This window comes from Triticum urartu, chromosome 5A (genome assembly GCF_056163025.1).
Source record: "Triticum urartu cultivar PI428250 chromosome 5A, HENAU_Tu73, whole genome shotgun sequence".
Classification (NCBI taxonomy): Eukaryota; Viridiplantae; Streptophyta; class Magnoliopsida; order Poales; family Poaceae; genus Triticum; species Triticum urartu.
The window spans coordinates 439,784,323-439,800,082 of record NC_141877.1 but is presented as its reverse complement, the minus strand read 5'-3'; positions in this window follow the sequence as shown (position 1 = coordinate 439,800,082).

Sequence of the window (15,760 nt, the reverse complement as noted above, 5' to 3'; positions counted from 1 at the left end):
GCTGTTGATGCTATATGATGAATTGCTATGAGCTGCTGCTGCTATATGATGAGTTGCTATAAGCTGCTCCTGCCGCTGCTATATGATGAATTGCTATGAGTTGCTCCTGCTATATGATGAATTGCTATGAGCTGCTCCTGTAGCTGCTATATAATGAATTGCTATGAGCTGCTGCTGGTATATGATGAATTGCACACTGCTGTTGTTGTATGATGAGTTGCTATGAGCTGTTGCTGCTATATGATGCTTTCAGGTGGTGCAGCTATATGATAATAACCATCCACTTGGACATCGAATTTCAATAAATAATTGTTCTTCATTTAAATGTGGGTCATGTGTTCTTCGCTTAAATTAGGCAATGGGATATCTATGAAAGACATTGACCAAAGTACATTGTGCCAAGTAGATGGTATCTTTGTATTTGCAATTTGAACAAATAGTGATGGTTTGTTTTCCTATCATATTAATTACTGCACTGGGTTCAATTTGTGATGTTTGCAAGTCAAATTAATTTTCACATGGGCAGCAAAATGACAAAATATAATGCAATCTAGACTTTTCACTGATCATACCAAAGATAAGCTGAAAAGGAAGGCAATTAAAAGAACTGGTTGGCTTATTACCTAGAGCTTATATTCACAGGTGCTTATTTTCTTAGGATAACTCATAATAACTGTCCCTAAGAAACTTGGCCAATAGAACTGACATAGAAATAACATGTCACGATGATTGCAATGGAGGAGTGACCTACCATAGCACACTGTATAGGCTCACCGCTGCCTCTCCTTTTTGTGATGTTCCATGAAATTGCCACATACATCTTGTACTTTTTCATTGTGTAACCCTATCTGCAAGTTGACACGGCTAATTTCAGACATCTCTACATGATAATACATTGCATATCCGTTGCACATATTTAAACCACCAATTAACGATTGTGTGCGTAGCATAAACTAGCCATGACTTTGTGTGCTGGACTAGTAGGCACTCTGAGGGAGCCTAATGTAGTGCACTGGAATTCCTACATGCCACCTACGATTTTGTGTAATGTACTACCTCTGTTCCTAAATATATGTCTTTGTAGAGATTCAAGTATGGACCACATACAGATGTATATATATGCATTTTCGAGTGTAGATTCACTCATTTTGATCTGTATGTAGCCTATAGTGAATCTCTAGAAAGAATTATATTTAGGAACGGAGTTACGAGGTAGTATCATGTATGACATCTACATATCTAATTTAGCAGCTAGTAGTAGAAATCATTGTCTGCATAAAGGGACTACAGGTCAAAAATCCTAGCAAAGCACGCTGGAGGCACACAACAATACAAGAGAGAGACGCACTTACAAGATCATAGCAATGCCTCAGTCCAGGATCTTGGTTGGCCAAGCTATTAGATCTAGAAAAAAAATCGTCCTTGTAGTTTTTGCCAGCTGCATAACATGTAACAGCAACCTATTAGTATATTTGAAGTACATCGGGCAGGTGATGCTAGACGGGTTTAAAGGAGACAAGTACCTAGGGCGTGGCGGGTGATTGGAATCATGCCAGATGGTGGGAATCAGGTTAGAAACGTCCAGGGTGATGACGCTATGCTGGCTGTCAGGGTATGGTAAGGAGATCTAGAACCGTTGAGAAGGGTGTTTGTGGAGCGGCTCCGATAGGGTGGACTACGGTGTGGGTGAAGTGGATCTGTGGTCGTGGACGAGGGCGTCGGCGAAGCCGCTCTGGTGGTTGGGTTCAGGATGGTGTCGACGATGCAGATTTGCAGCCGTGGACGGGGCGTCAGAAGCTGCTCTGGTAGGTTGGATGAGGGTGCGACGAAGCGGATTTGAGGCCGTGGACTTGTGAGTTGGCAAAGCGGCTCCGATAGGGTTGAGAGTGGTATAGGCGAAGCTACTCTGGTAGGGTTGACGATGGTGTCGGTGAAGCGGCTCCGGTAGGGTTGAGGAAGGTGGTGGCGAAGAGGATCAGAGGCCATCGACGGGGGCGGCGATGGGGCAGCTCCGGGGGTGTGTGGACGAAGCATCTCCGGTGGGGAGTACGAAGGAGCCGCTGCAGATGCGCTGCGGTTGACGATAGTACTGACGAAGCAGATCTGGCGCCATGGACAAGGCCGACACTGAATGGGCTCTAGTACAGTGATGGATGAGTAGTCTACTTGTTTCTAGGGGAGGTGGGAGGGGTCGATGCGGCCGCGGAAGCAGATCCGGCGAGGTGGACGCCTCTGGCAGTTAATGGGCTCTGGTACGCTGGTGGATGAGCAGTCTAGGGTTTCGAGAGGGGAGGGGTAGAAAGGCCGATGAAGTACGGACGGCGTGATGTAAGATGCTCTGGTGCTGTGGAGTTAGTCGTTTTTGCGGAGGCGAGAGGAAATGGGGGTGTCGTGTGGTGGGGGGAACTGGAAGTTACCAAAGCAGCCCCGACCTATTATGTCGATGATGGCGGTATTGTAACTGTTGTTCTCCGTGCACCAAGGACGAAAGGGGAATTTCAAATGCTAAAGACTAGGTGGCGGAAATTTTAGAAGGAGGCGGGAGATTTTGATGCCCGCGGGATCGTTCGTATCCAGTTTCAACTAATTTTGGACCGTGCTAGGGGGAAGGTCATGCGAGATTGTGTACACGAGGCACGCATCAGCAGTTAATAACTGGTGTGAAGTCCACCCCAGAAAAAAAGACAATAACTCAGGATGATGCACCGATAGCTTGGACGTTCACACGGGCGCGACCAATCGTACGGGTGTAGAGGCGTGTTCACAAAAAAAGTATCAAACGCTTAGCCTATGTATTTCTCGTGTAAATAGATAATTTAGTGCCATTGGTTATTTACTTTAAACATAATGCATTGACGTGTTAGTGTAGAGGCGCACAAAAAGAAATGGATATTGTAGTCCCATAAAAGAAATGGATATTGTAGCCCGCTACTTAAAAGTGTTACCTCATATGATTACATGGCCTCCATTTCATAAATTGCATACCCGTTGAATTCATATATGAATATTACATATATTACTTCATAATAGAACCTTAAATCATCCAAGACTAAAGAATTTGAATGCAAGACTAACAATGGTGCATGTACATGATAGCTACATTGGTTGTTTGAAGAAACATCACTGTAACTTTGCCATGCATAATTGAAAGGTTTATTTAGAAAGAAAAAATGTGATATGTGAGTGTCTAATCTTTATAGCGTTGAATCGATATTGTACCTTTGGCTACGATACGAAGTAGATATTGATTTATGTTCAAGCGATGCACGTCCACGATCGCTAGATAGTGATACGTGAATAATTGTGCAATCTCTCTCACACGCATACATATATTATTTCCCCGTGGGCATATCACACACACGCACTTTGTGTATTTCTCTCCCTCCATCAAGGTTAGAATTCGTCTTTCTACCCCGTCCTACAAGTCTCTCACACAGAAACACACACGCTCTCTCTGTCGAACACGCCCACCCCTTTAATTCCGCCCACCCACAGCCACTAATGTCTCAAAGTATAATTATGTCTCTCACACATATGCCTAAGGTTAACTCGAGTTCCGGAACCATATGAATACATACAATGGGATTCCAGCAGAGCACCTTTTGTTTTGAGATTTCGGTCTCTCTCTCTCACACACACACGCGCGCGCGTGTAGAGATTGTTTCTCGCTTCATTTTTTTGGCACTTGCAAGCACACCGTTTGTTTATCTCCGTGATGCTTTAAGTATGCCTCACACACATGCTATCTACCTATCCCTTAATATAGATATATGTCACACAGACTCCTTCTCCCTACTAGCAAGATGCCCATGCGTTGAACGAAACATCAAGATGCATTTGTATGAGTAGTGTATCTTATGGGAGAAAAGGATGAACGAGGGAAGGCCTTATTTGCAAATGTGGAGAGGGGTGTGGGTATCTTTTTGCAGAATTGCCATAGTTTCCTTCCTATCCGTCAGATATAAACCGGATGGCCTATATTGCAGGATGGCAGGCACACCATCATCACCAACTCTGTTTTTATAAGAGTAGAGATATCTAAGTGTCACTGCCCCCCCACACCCATAGACACACACTTCCCGACACCTAAGGAGAAGGGTGACAGCTCGATCTTGATACTAATCTATCAACTGGCTTTTCTCTCAAACACACATACACACACAACTCGACACCGAAGGAGTAGGGTGGCACCTCGATCTTGATAGTAATCTATCTACTGCTTCTCTCTCAAACACACACACACACACACACACACACTAGTTGTGCCTCTGTGCCTACCGCGCACACTCCCGATACGTCTTTCTCTCCCTCCCACCCCCCTCCCCATCCCCCACCCCAACAATGACAGCAGAACGGTGACAACCCGATCTGATCTTAATCTGTCAATTGGTTTTTCTCTCAAACATTGTGTCTCTGTGCCTCGCTCAGACACACTCGATACGTCTTTCTCCCCGTAGCTCCCTCGATATGTGGACTTCTCGCACACGCATAGTGACGATGACGCTGAACCCAGTGTGCCTTGTTTTTACTGGCCTCATGTGATAGTTTTCACCCTGTTTTCTGTTAATTAACAAGGCAAACTTTTATTTGTTACTACTAGTGAATCTAAAATCATTCGGGGCAGACATAAAATATATCACTTCAACCCAATTATCACAGTAACTATTTTAAAAGAAACTAGCTAGATGCCCGTGCGTTGCACGGAACATCCAGATGCATTTGTATGAGTAGTTTATCTTGTGAGAGAAAAGGATGAATCAGGGAAGGCCTTATTTGAAAACATGGAGAGGGGCGTGGGTATCTTTTTGCAAAATTGTCATAGTTTCCTTCCTATCCGTTGGATATAAATCCGATGGCCTATATTGCAGGGTGGCACGCACACCATCATCACCAACTCTGTTTTCTACTCCCTCTGTTCCTAAATATTTGTCTTCTTAGAGATTTCAACACATGACTACATACGAAGAAAAATGAGTGAATCTACACTCTAAAATATGTCCACATACACATCTGTATGTGGTAGTCCATTTGAAATATTAAAAAGACAAATATTTAGGAACGGGGGGAGTATAATAGTAGACATGGAGATCTATCTCCAGCATGGTCCACAACAAAAATGTGTTGGACTGGTTAGCGCCGGATGCTCGCAACACGATGACCTGAGTTTGAATTATGTCTTTAACTTTATATTTTTATAGTATATATTACTTATTTAATATATACTGCTTTCACTATTGTATTGACAGTAGAACCTGCAGAGTACTTAGAATACAAGATTAAGGATGGACTTGTTTCTTTTTAACTTTCTGTACGAAGCTGTAGCCACCCTGCAAGTCATGTGTACACTGTACATGCAATTAACTTTTTATAGAGGGAGAATCATACACGCAATTAACTCAAATGGATTGGATGTGACTCTATTATTTCTAGCTTAAGAGCATCTCCAACTGCAGCCAGCAAATTTCCTCCCGCTTCCTTCTGCGGAGGATGACATCAAACACCAGCGACATACATTTTGACAACTCTAACCAACCAGATGAACTTCGTGCAAACACGGACTGATTTCATATAAGCATGAAGGATTTCGTATAAAAAAGTCAGATCTTCATATAAAGATGATGGATTTCATTACATTTACATGAACTAAGCGGTGCTAATCCGTCTCTCTTGGTATAATTAATACTCCCTCCATCCGGAAATACTTGTCCTAGAAATGGATGTATCTAGACTTATTTTAGTTATAGATACATCCAATTTATCCATTCTTAGAACAAATATTTCCTGTCAGCCGGAGAGGGAGTACCTAATCTAAATGGCCGCATGCGGATCCCTTTGTCTTCCTCATGTCCGGCAGACACTTGCGGGGTCGACGAAGGTCCTCGGAAGAGATGAAGCAACAAAGAAACCACCTGAATGCGCAGTCGTCGCCTCGGTGGTGGCCTTCATGGGACCCAAGTGGTGGCGGCCTCCCGTGTTCTACTTCTCCTCGATGATGGCGGCGGACACGGAGAAGCTGGCCACCGACTTGTCGCTCTCCACGCACCCGACTTCTGTCTCTACCTGCATGGCGCTGCCGCAGGTACGGGAGGCACACACACAGACATGGAAGGTGCGGCCACCACAGACACTGGTGGTGCAGTACGACGCGGCAGCGATGACGCCCGTACCGACGTGCTCGCCGCCGTGCCGGTGTTGAGCAACTCGCCACTCCTCATTGATATGAACTGGAGCGGCGAGTTGCTGAACCACGCGCCGGCTTGGGGTGGCAACTGGCTCCATCGGGCCAAGCGAGGTTGGTGAAGCACTGAGCAGCCTCGCCCATATCCGGAGGGCTCGGCGGGCCACCCAGTCGGGTAGTATGCCGGAGAACGGCTCCTCGGAAGCCATTGGAAGAGTGGAGAAAATGGTGAAGGAGGAGATGGGGGAGCGGCGAAGGGGTGCGATTCTTGTCTGCTGTCTGTCTGGCCTCTTTTAAATAGAGGGCAGACGATAGGAGCTTGGCCGGCGTCTGGCCTCATTTAAACTGAGGGCGGACGGGAGGAGCTCGGTCGGCGTTGCGTTTAATTCCGGCCTGCTCATGAACGGGCGTGTGGCCGGAGTAGATTTCTTGGTTTGCATGCGGGTTTAATGGAGGGGTTTGATGGAGGCGAGGAGGCATGTTCAGCCGGACGTGCAGCGGGCGGCACAATACTATTCAATTTGACAGTGGGTGGTGCAGTTCTCATAACGGCTTTAATGCAGACGAGGGAGGGGGTAGTGGTTCCCGGAATGTTGAACGGCCAATGATGCATCCTCCTTCAATTAGCATCGTGAATGCATGAGGGAAGTAATGGGAGGAGGACCGGAAAAAGAGGCTGCACGATGTGAATGCAACGCTGTTTGCACTCATATAAAGATGCCCCTCCATTCCAATGCATCTACCACATCATACGCACCTAAGTATTTGCCTAAGCACCTACACTAAGAGAAAAAGTGCTCACTCCAGACCCATGGCGGCGATGCGCGCGAGCAGGCAGCGGCTATACCAGATGGTCCACGACGCCGGCCTACGGCATGGCGCCGAGGACCGTCTCCAGACAGTGTTGGCGACGGCTGGTGGACGACCGCCGTCGATGCCAACTACGACTCTCAGTTGGACCAGATGATCGTTGCCACCACCAACAAGTTCACCGTCCTCAAGAAGCTCGCGGACGACATCGCCGTACTCCTCCAGCCCGCGCGCCCGGGCTCCTCATTGCCTGCCACACTGATCGGCCTCCATGGCCGGAACCTCTTTCAAGCACTGGTGGCCCTGTGACTGCCCGCCGACACCATGAAGAATGTCCATCTGGAGGTCGCGCTCGCCACAAGGCGCCTTGCCCTGCAAGAACTCATCGACCTACACATCCACGTGTACGAGCAAATCATGTACATAGGTATCTACAAGGCCAGTGAGGATGCTACTACGTTGGCCTTCCTCAACCGGCTGGAAGCCTTGGATGCCTTTGCTAAGAAGCACCTTGACCTCGCCACAAAAGCCGCCGCTCCTTAGCCGCCAGTCGGTGGCCCGGCGCACTAAGTTGAGGAGGAGGAGGTCGTAAATTGATGGATGCATCTTTATTCTTGCCTCCTATAACCACCACTGTGATCGCATCATCGTGGCCTTAATTCTTATTGTGCTATTGCATTCTCGTTCCAGTCAATACCGACATGTACGATCCATTTGCTTAATTATATGCATCACTGTAACTAGTACTCCACCCATCAATTTATAAGTTGTGCTTACCTTTTCCATCAACTTCGTGCAACGCACGGGCATCTTGCTAGAAACACTAGAACATGTCAGACCGCATGTGACCAAACCGATGATGCGCCAACCTAGCTACTATGTACCCTGCTTATCTGGTGGAAATAGCCCCACCCTAGCATTTCCAATCGTTATTTCTACCTCGATCGTGCCAAGGAGCAGAACCAAATATTACAATTTATACGTGTTTCTCTACTCCTACTCCTATAAAAGACTCAGTTGGTGATGGTGGTGTGTCTGCCATCCGTCGTTTCTAACCATTAGATCTGCATCTAACGACAGTGAGGTAAGTTGTGGCATTTTCGCAACAATAACCAAATTATGTGCTCCAATTTGCAGAAACCCCTTATTATCTTGAAAGCAACCACATCCCTCCCTCACCTCATCAAAACAGCCTGAGAAATATATTTTGAGTGAAAAGCAATATATTTTTAGTGGTATATATGTATATCAAAATAAGAGTGATTTCTTTCAAGTTTGTGAACAAGTACTACTATTCTACTACTTTGGATCCGTCGCAACGCACGGGCACATTGCTAGTAAAAGGAAAAGGCATGTTGCATTCGCGTCGCACCCCCACACGCCCGGGAATCGGGAGTACTCCATGGCCCGTCCGGCACACCACATAGCTAGGGAAGGTGTGTTGCCTAGCATTTTCACTTTCATGTGGGACCGCCGTTGAGCAAACCGACTTTGGCAATCTGCACCCCACCCGCCGCCGGGTTGGAAAACAAAAACGAGGGGAAGATCTAGCTATAGCACGGAAGCCAAGAAATTTGGTGTCAGATGGGGCTCGTTGATAGAGTAGGGGCATTCCGTACTACTACTCCTACTAGTACGAAGTTTGTACTACAACTAGTACTACCTCTATACAACTAGGTACGTGCACGTCACAACATCGTAGGAACAAAAAACGGGAAGATCTTGTTTTGGGTGGTTTATCTTTTTTCAGTCAACGTAGTATGAATAATATGATCTGGGAGGCACCCATGAAGCTTATGTGGCTTGGTTACTTGGCTACGAAACGTTAGAGAAAAGTAAATAGATAATGTGTTTAGAGTGCACTCCACTAAATAGATATACTTTGGATCCATTGCAATGCACGGGCCGACACATTGGTAGTAGTAAGAAACAAATTTTGGGTTTGGCACGAGCTCGTAATGCGGGAGCACCACAAGGCCTGCCGCAGGAGTTACATTTCCCTCTTAGGGCCCACGGGACCGAGCTTCAGTGGCTTAGTGCATCGACCTATGAGTCAATGACATGTGGACCTTAAATGCGGCTGGCCCACATGTCATTCTCATGGTGGTGGCGTGGTTCGCGACTCACTCGTTCGAGATGAACCGGCTGGTGGTGGCGTGGCTGTGGCGAGGGTGCCACAGCTGGGCGTCGGGGCATTACAAGGCGTAGATGGCCACGCCGGCGGGTACTACATGTAGTATAGAAGTACTCCAGCTGATGATTGATGCCCGGGACAAAATGTGTCACAACCGCTGGATGAAAATTCGATGGCGCGGGAGTACGGATCGGAGCACAAGAGCGGAGCAGGCAAATCGCGTCCAATCGGGTGTGGCTGTGGTAGAAAGTTGATGGTAGCCGTAGTTCAGCTGGCCGCATGTCATGCACACAAAGGTAGAGGAGCGGTGGAGCCGAGAGGGATGAGGCACACGTCGGGGGACGTTGTGTCGTGGGTTGGAGCGGCGTCGTGGAAATCACATGTGGGTGTGGCAGTGGTAGAAACAAGAAACGTGATGGTCGTCGTGGTTACAAGCTGTCATGTCTGCTCACACATGCATTGCATACTGCTCACTGCAAGGAGCAATAGTAGAGAAAACTTGTTCCAAAGATACCATTTTTCTGATAAAATTCTCGACATATCATTAGTTTTTACACATGGGATTACTCCTTCAAGGGTCAATCACAACATGTGTTTTGTAAAAAAAATACATCTTGATGTTCCCTACAATGCACGGGCATCTTGCTAGTTATAGAAGAAGCCCACACGGGCATCTTGCTGCAGCGTGTGCCACCGAACCAAACTCAATTTTTTTCAGGCGGTTAGGTGCACCGGATGCCGTGCCAAGCTACAAAATGTGAAAATAGCTCTAATTTTTTAAAACATGTTATCTTCAAACCAGCCACACCCGTCCCTCACCTCATCAAAATAGCCCGAGGAATATATTTTGAGTGAAGCATGATTTATTTTTATTGATATATGTATATCAAAACTAGTGTTTATATTTCAAGCCCGGGAACAAGTATTATTCTACTACTTTGGATCCATTGCAACGCACGGGCCAGCACATTGGTAGTAGTAGTCTTTATCTCTATCTCTACTCTACTCTTATAAAAAACATAGTTGTTGATGATGGTGTGCCTGCCATCCTGCAGTATAGGCCGTCCGATTTATATCTAACGGATAGGAAGGAAACTGTCGCAATTTTGCAAAAAGATACCCACACCCCTCTCCACATTTGCAAATCAGGCCTTCCCTCGTTCATCCTTTTCTCCCACAAGATAAACTACTCATACAAATGCATCTTGATGTTCCGTGCAACGCACGGGCATCTTGCTAGTCTACTACTCTCTTATATCTTATAAAAAGTAGAGTTGGTGATGATGGTGTGCCTGCCATCCTGCAATATAGGTCGTCCGATTTATATCTGACGGATAGGAAGAAAACTATGGCAATTTTGCAAAAAGATACCTACACCCCTCTCTACATTTGCAAATAAGTCCTTCCTCGTTCATCCTTTTCTCTCACAAGATAAACTACTCATACAAATGCATCTTGATGTTCTGTGCAACGCACGAGGATGTTTCCTTGGGGGTCTCTCCAGTGCGGCGTGGCCGTAGTTGCAAGTTGACACCCCTTGAGATGCCGACGTTGAGGGGCACTCAGATTTTGTCCGATGAGTAGGTAAGATGAGTTTGATCACGTAGTAAATGCATTCTAAAGACTACTTCCGTGTCCATTTCCTAATTCTCCCCCTGCCCACTGTTTCACAGGTTAGGCTCGGTGCGAGTGGAGATTGGCTTGCATATGTATGGGACGGTACCAACATTAATTTGCAAAACATTTAAAATGGTGACACCGTTCTTGTAGAAGCTTTGTCCAACATTGGGATCAGCCATGCAATGGGCCACCACCCGAATTGGTACGATGGAACCACGGTGAGATTGAAGTAGAAATCATGGAAGGCCCGATAAGGTCGTCTGCCAACCAAAATTACACTCTCATCGCGGTGTTCGACATCGTGATTGCTTTCACGAACCTTGCACATGGCGTTCAAAGGTGGACCATGTTGTGTGTGGCCGATTTGTTGCCGTATGAGTACGAAGACGATGTGCTCCTTTCTAACCGCATCTTCGCGGTGACAAACCAGGGGACTTGTTTCGTATGGGACACATCCTACGGTATACTCCCTCTCTTCCAATTTATTTGTTTTGAATTTTTTTGTTTTATAAGTTTCAAATTCAAATTTAGAGCTCCCCATTAGATGTTGAGATTACAATGTCCATCAAATCATTGCGTGCATGTATAGTAAATAAACAAATCTTGAGTTTGGCACGAGTTCGTGCAGCAGTAGCACCACAAGGTCTGGCGCAGGAGTTACATTCTCCTCTCGGGGCCCTCGGGACTGAGCTTCAGCGCCTTACTACACCTGCCTTTGAGTCAATAACACGTGGACCCGATAGGTGGCTGGTCCACATGTAATGCTCCCGAAGGCAGAGGGGCAGTGGGGCTGAGAGGGGTGAGCCGCAGGTCGGGGGACATGTGGTGTCATGGGTTCGAGCGGCATCGTGGGAATTGCGTGTGGCTGTGGCAGAAACTTGATGCTTACCGCATTTTAGGTGGCCCACATGTCATGCACACAAAGGCAGAGGGGCGGTGTAGCCGAGAGGGGTGAGGCGCACATCGGGGAACGTGGTGTCGTGGGTTGGAGCGGCGTCGTGGGAATCGCGAGTGGTAGTGGATGAAACGTGATGGTCGTCGTAGTTGTACTTCCATGGACAAGTTGTCGTGTCTACGAACACATGCATTGCATACCGATCACTGGAAGGAGTAGTAGAGAAAGCTAGGCGGATAAATAGTTCCTTATAGTCAAGCGGACCCATACTTCTACTTGTTCCAAAGACATGCACACCATTGAAATAGTCCATCTATATCAGTATACACAGAGAGGGAATAATTTTTTTACAACAGAGGAAATAGTTCATCCATCCATAATGCCCTGCTGCTGGTGTATCTTCTTCTTCTTCTTCTTCTTCTTCTTCTAATTTTCTGTGGGAGACGGCTTCGCAGCAAGCTCTCTGGACCTTGCAGCTATCTCGAAACTCACATGGGCATCGAGGGCAGCATATTTTATCCGCTCATACGTCAAGGGAAAATTCTCCCATCCAGACGACCTTAATGCCAGCGTCTCGTCACCCTTCAGAAGATTTGTTCTGAGCACAAAATTTGCTACGTCGAATAGGGATGGTGTCGGTTTATCATAGTCTTCTACATGAATTTTTATTTTGGTTTGTACGTCAGCGATGCTTTTCAAATCAAGGTTGTACGGCTCCAACTTCTGTTTGTCCCCTGCGATGGCTGCCCCACAGAAGTATATGTCCTCCTGAGACAAGAAATCGTGAATCTCACCTGGTATGAAGGGCTCGTGTATGATGTGGTACACCAAAACATCATCTTCGAGGCACAGCTGAAGGACGGCGGCGCGTTGGATCTTCCCAGTGGCACACTCCGTGTACTCTGCGTCGAGACCGATGACCTTCATCTCCACCTTTTGGAGGGAGTTGGATACATTGTTGATCCACTTCCGAACAACCCTTGGGTGGTCGGTGACTGTGGCAACTATGCTCAATGAGCCTTCACGAGGACATGTTGGACGCTAAAAACCTGCATCTGGATCTCTTTCGCCATTTGGAACCGCTGGACCGGAGGGCTATGGTTTGGAGAATTAGGATTAGATGGCTAGTCTAACTGAATAAGATGATTATTTTAAGGGGGTTTCGGAATTACTCCAGGATGATGTGAAGAGGTTAAAACAATGTGAATGTAGTGTGGTTTGGATGCAAATGAAGATGAAGGAGAGGTGAAGAAGCCGAGGAAAATCGATTCCCGATGGAGAAGTAAATGGGAGAAGTGGCCTGCAGGAAGTTGATTAGACGGCTAGGTAGACTAAATGAAAAGGCTATGCGGGTAGTGTCGGTGTCAAAACCGGCCGATCTCGGGTAGGGGTCCTGAACTGTGCGTTTGAGGATCGAAGGTAACAGGAGACAAAGGGAACATAATGTTTACCCGGGTTCAAGCCCTCTTAATGGAGGTAAAACCCTACTTCCTGCTTGATTGACTTCGATGAGTATAGGGGTTACAAGAGTTGATCTACCTCGAGATCGTAATGGCTAAGCCCTAGCCGTCTAGCCTATATGAATTCTGATTGTCTCTATGGACTAAACCCTCCGGATTATATAAATACCGGAGGGGCCTAAGGTTGTACATAGTCGGTTTACAGAATTAGGAATCTATACATCCGGACGCCAATCTTGTCACCCACGCAAAGGAGAGTCCCATCCGGACACAGGGGAAGGCCTTCTACTCTTTATCTTTCACGGCCCATCAGTCCGGCCCATAACACACGGGTCGGACACCCGAGGACACCTTAATCCAGGACTCCCTCAGTAGCCCCCGAACTAGCCTTCAACGACGAGTAGTATCCGGATTATGTCTTCGGCTTTGCAAGACGGGTTCTTCATTATACTTCGTATCAATGTCAGTCCGGCCATGACCTTGATGTTCCTGCCTCTTACGCTTCCTCCCTGTTGCCGCTTCAATTTCCGCGCGCTAAGTGAATACGAACGGTCCATGCTTTTTTGCAAACAGGCCCCACCATGCTCAGACGACATCTATATAAGGGGTTGTAGATCCCCCAATGCCATCCCACAACGCGCAAAAAGGAAAAGTGCCAAGTTTAGCCATGAATAGAGCCCTCCATTATGGCTAGTGCCCCAAGCTCCTCTTCGTGCCCCATGGCCCTCAAGAGGGTGATTAGCAGAGTTGCTCCATGCCTCATCTTCAGCTGAGCTGACTCCAGACGTAGGGCTATCTTCCCCTCATGGATCTAGTCTCTGTTCGAGCGGGATTGGCCTCAATCAGCAACGACGTGATGGCTGAGAACTTCCCCAACCCCAATAAGGAGGAGAGGGTGTGTTTCGTCCCATTCCTGTTGCGGGGCCTAGGTTTTCCAATCCATCCCTTTCTCATGGGGTTATTGGAATTTTACGGCATCCAACTACACAACCTCACCCCAGGTTCGATTCTGCATATCTCAGGTTTCGTTGCCCTCTGCAAGCTATTCTTAGGCATCGAGGCCCATTTTGAATTATGGAAGAAGTTCTTTTGCCTCGTTCCCCGCCATCGAGGAGGTTCCATATTTGAAGTGGGCGGTGCCGAAGTATGGCGTATAGCCGGATCCGGATACCTTAGTGGAGAGAGAGGGCCGGCCAAGGCAGGGCCGCGCGCCCCCTCCCCTCTAGTCCGAATTGGACTAGGGAAGGGGGGGGGCGCCCCCCTTTCCTTCTCTTCTCTCCCTCTCCTTCCTTCCCCCTTCATCCTCCTAGTTGGACTAGGAAAGGGGAGTCCTACTCCTACTAGGAGGAGGACTCCTCCCCTCCTTGGCGTGCCCCAAGGGCCGGCCGACCTCCCCCCTTGCTCCTTTATATACGGGGGCAGGGGGCACCCTAGGGCACACAAGTTGATCATTGATCCCTTAGCCATGTGCGGTGCCCCCTCCACCATAATCCACCTTGGTCATATCTTCGTAGTGCTTAGGAGAAGCCCTGCGCCGGTAGCTTCATCATCACCGTCATCACGTCGTCGTGCTGACGAAGCTCTCCCTTGACACTCAGCTGCATCGAGAGTTCGTGGGACGTCACCGAGCCAAACGTGTGCAGATCGCGGAGGTGCCGTACTTTCGGTATTAGGATCGGTCGGATCTTGAAGACGTACGACTACATCAACCGCGTTGTCATAATGCTTCCGCTTACGGTCTACGAGGGTACGTGGACAACACTCTTCCCCTCTCGTTGCTATGCATCACCATGATCTTGCGTGTGCGTAGGAAAATTTTGAAATTATTGCGTTCCCAACATGTAGCGGTTGTGCGGCGGGGGCGACACCGGCTCGTCCTTCACACGGCGGAGATGCTAAGGGGATGCCGGATCCTGCTTCACATGGCCACCAATTTGGAGCCCGCGGTTGCGTGGTAGGGACACCGGCTCGTCCTTCACCTGTCGCAGTGGGGATGCCGACCCCCGCTTACGTGCGCTGGCGATGGCGGCGCCGGGCCCATGTGATGGAGGGAAAACCCCGTCATGATCTCCATCTGACAAACGAATTCTTCGTCCGTCGAAGCCGCCTCTGAGAGAAGATGGGGCCTCTGTTGTGGTTGGTCCTCCTCGTCGCCAGAGGAGCCCGCCGTCGTGGATGCAGATGGTCCCGCAGAGCAAGGTCGGCGGCACCACGATCCGCCTGAAGAGGAACTTCTACCGGCGCGGAGAACTAGGACTTCGGCATCGCCGATGGGCTCAAATATGAGGAAGGGCTCAGCGAGGTGACGGCGAGGGAGAGGAGGACGACGCGATGCCAGGCAGGGGGAGTGTGGATCTGTGCGTCACCAGTGTAGGTCTTAAATAGCCACGGCCAGGCCAGACGGAGGGTCGGCCAGCCCGCTTCAGTGTGGTGCAGCAGCTGAAGTAGGTTTCTCGTGATGCGGCGTCTGCATTGAAGCGGCGACACCCGAGAGGTCGCGTCTGTTTGCACCGCCTTCCCATTCGGTCAAATTGCGGACATCAATGCTGGACACTGCCTGCTTTGGGCCGACATGAATGCGGTACGGCAAGCAGCCCGACGCGTGGGATGAAAAGCGCGGGAGGTGGGTTTGGGTGGGCCAGTCGATTAGATGCGGGCTTGGG